Source organism: Macrotis lagotis, chromosome 2 (assembly GCF_037893015.1).
Source record: "Macrotis lagotis isolate mMagLag1 chromosome 2, bilby.v1.9.chrom.fasta, whole genome shotgun sequence".
NCBI lineage: Eukaryota > Metazoa > Chordata > Mammalia > Peramelemorphia > Peramelidae > Macrotis > Macrotis lagotis.
The window spans coordinates 5,921,569-5,925,321 of NC_133659.1; positions in this window are offsets into that span (position 1 = coordinate 5,921,569).

Genomic DNA, 3,753 nt, shown 5'->3' on the forward strand with positions numbered 1-3,753 from the left:
CGCTTGGAATGTTCTACCACAGGTTGGACACAGTGCATGGGAACACCCGGGATGCATCCTCTAAACTTATGGATGTCACATTTCCTTTGAGCTACTTCAATTCTGCCCTCATAGAAGGCAGCCCCCTCAGTGATGAGGGCATGCCACGCTGGATGGTCCTGTGGCAGGCTTTCCCATGCTTACAATCAATTCTAAAGTTCTTCAGTGAGACCCTTCAGGGTATCTCAATATAGCTTCTTCTGCCCCCCTTGTGAGTGCTTGCCCTGTTGGAGTTCTCAAACAGTTTTTGGGCAAATATACATCTGACATTCTACCAATGCATCCAGCCCATCAGTTGCCCTCTCTGTAGTAATGTTGGAATACTCAACAGTTTAGGTCAAGAAAGGCCTTCAGTATCTGCAATCTTCTCCTGCCAAGTGAGCTTCAGACACTTCCTAAGACAACTGAAATGGAAGCAATTCAGTTTTCTAACATGGTGCTGGTAGACTGTCCAGGTTTTCCACATACTGAGCTAGCTCTGGCCATGTGAGTGTCAGCCTCGTTGGCCATGTGTACATCCTTGGAAAAGACACTGCCAAGGTGAGCGAACTTGTTCACAATCTTCAAAACTTCTCCATTTGCTCTAATAGATGGCTCCACATGTGGATGATGTGGTGCTGGCTTATGGAGAACCTGTGTTTTCTTGGTGTTAATTATTAAATTAAGATGAACACAAGCATCAGAGAATTGAACCCTACTTTGGTGCATCTCAGCTTCAGAGGCTGCACTGATGCACAATCATCTGCCAACAGAAAGGACCTTCCTCCCAGCTTCCACTAATAAGTCCTTTCCTTTCTTGTGTGAAGCTCATAGCCCTGGGTATGAAGAGATGCAAGTGGGTCATTTGATCCTTACAAAAAGTATATAAAGTCGATGTCATTATTATTCTCCTCATATAGTTGACAAAATGAAGGCCAAGAGAAGTTTTGTGACTGTCCTAAGTCAACTATCTTTTTCATGTCTAAGGGATCACATGAGTTCTTATCTTTCGGGTTCTAGGTATGGTATTCTCTTTCTTTCAGTCTGGCTCCTTCATTTATGCAGTTATGTTAATGAAGGTTGTACTAAGTTTTTAAACAAATGAAACATATAACTATTGAATCAGATGATGATTTATTGAACCAGATACTTCCATTTAGATTTAAGGGAGGTTTGACACACCGCTTTTACATTATTTTCTTAGACTTATGTCCAACAGTGTAAAACATCTCAGTATTTCCCATTTGTACTGGCAATTATTAATATTGATTTTTTGAAATAAAATCTCTGAGTTCTTATTAACAAAGTGAGGAAATTCATTTTAGGAGTTAAACCAAAACAATTTCAGCATCTTTAGCAGGAGATTTCATTAAGATGTACTTGAGCAAAATATATCAGGATACGTAAAGAGGCAAGTGCACTATAGCACAGCACAAAAGTTATGGTAAGAGCTACACTTCAATGCTTAGAGAGCAAATGCCTGGAATCAAAGTTAGATCAAAAAAGATAACAAGACAAGGACATCGGTTCTAATGCTGGTGATTTTCAACCTTGAATTTAGAAATGAGGGTTGTATCGCCTTATGATACACTGAACTGTAACATTTTTATGAAATTTTGGCAACGAGGAAAGATCACCAACTCTCAAGACAGAAGATGTAGATTGAAATCCTATATCATAGGTCTATAACTATGCACATTTCCTGGGACACTATAAAATGAGAGTGATGGCTAACTTCCTTCTAGCTCTGGTTCTACAGTATGACGGGATTCTCCTCAAGAACATACTTCTCCCTCCCCAAATTATAATTTGCTTCAGATAAAATTTTCCCTTAATGCTAAAACTATTTCTTCTTTCTTCAGCTTCTTTCTTCCTTATTTCCTTTTTCCTTCCTTCCTTTCTCTTTCCTTCTTTTTCTCTCTTTCTTCCCCCCTCCCTTTCTCTCTCCTTTACTTCCTCCCTTCCTCCCTTTTTTCCTTCTTTTGTTCCTTTCTCCCTCCCTTCTTTCTTTCCTCCCTTCTTCCCTCCTTTCCTTCCATCTCTCCTTATTTCTTTCCTCCCTCCCTCCCTCCTTTCCTTCTTTCCTTCTCTTCCTTCCTCCCTCACTCCCTCCATTCCTTTCCTTCCTTCCTTCCTTCCTTCCTTCCTTCCTTCCTTCTTTCCTTCCTTCCTTCCTTCCTTCCTTCCTTCCTTCCTTCCTTCCTTCCTTCCTTCCTTCCTTCCTTCCTTCCTTCCTTCCTTCCTTCTGTCTTGTTTCCATTTGAGCCCTGGTTACTCTTCAGGCTAGGGTCATATCTATATATCCAGCCCTATTTTCTCTACTGAGCAAAAGCTGGATTTCACTAATTGCCTTTTGAATATTAAAACATATGCTACAAAAGATATCACAACTAATTACATCCAAACCAACTCATTGTCTTTTCCCCTACAAACCTTTTCCTCTTCTGAACTTTCTTATTACTATTAAGCACATCATCATTCTTAGTCACCTAAGTTCATATCCTCAGTGTCATCTTAATGTCCTCACTCTCACTTACCAAACATATCTAATGCTCTGGCATTTTTCTTTTTGCTTCTGCCTTCACTCCATCTTTCACATCTGTCCCCTTTCTTCCACTAGAACAGATGCCACCTTAGCTGAGGTTCTCATTGAGTTTTACTTGGAGTACCACCAAAGTCTTTTAATCAACTTTCCTGTCTCATCTCCCCTTTTGCCAACCAATCTTTCCCTTAGTCACCAAAATATAGTTCCTGAAATCTTGGTCTATCCATACAAACCTCTGATTCAGTATACTTTTTGTGCCTCCCTATTTAGTCAAGAAACATTTTTTTTCCATTGAAAACACCTTTCCAGTCTTCTGGTGTCTTTCTCCTGACATGCTACCATCCATGCACAGTGTTGCTATTCCTTCTCCAAGCTCCCTTTCTTTGCATTGGCTTTTTCAGAGGCTCCCTTTGCTTGTTTACATTTTGAAATTCCTTTTTTTCCTTCAACAGCTCAGATCCTAGATGATTTAAGAGGACCCTCTTGCTATCCTCAATTGCTACGGCCTTTCGCTCTCAATCTTACTTTCATATGCTCTAACTAAATCTTACCAGGAATAGTTATTTTCATATTTATTTACTCCATTAGACCATGAGCTCCTTGGAAGCAATGATATTTTGCCTTTCATTGCATTGTGTTTTGTGACTGATTGAGGGCTGGGCCATTGAAAAGATTACAAAGTTATGGAATGCGTTGACTCACAAAGTCTTGGTAATGGAGCAGAAGGTGCATAGTCCAGGATTCAAGCTTGAATCTCTGGTGATTAATATTTTTAGCAATGACAAAGTTCATCAGATTTGCATATAACACAATTCTGGGAAAGAGGCTAGCCAATCCAGTAGATGCTAGACTCCATTTAATGATTTATTGATGACATAATATTAGACTGGATCTAAAGTATGAAATTCAAATGGGATAAATTTAACGGCATCTAAGCATTAAAACAACCAACCACTTTATAAACACAAAATTGAGGAGGAATAGTTTAAGGGAGGGGAAAAAATATCTTTGGTTCTAGAACACTAAAATCTACCTGAGTCAGCAATGGGCTGCAGTTCCTCAAAAAGGTTAATGCAATCTTGGGCTACAGAGAGATAGAGAGACAGAGACAGAGACCTTCCAAGAATCTGGATAGTGCTTTTCAGTTGTGTGTAATATAGTCTCTATGCGCAACAGAGTAGCTAGTAGAA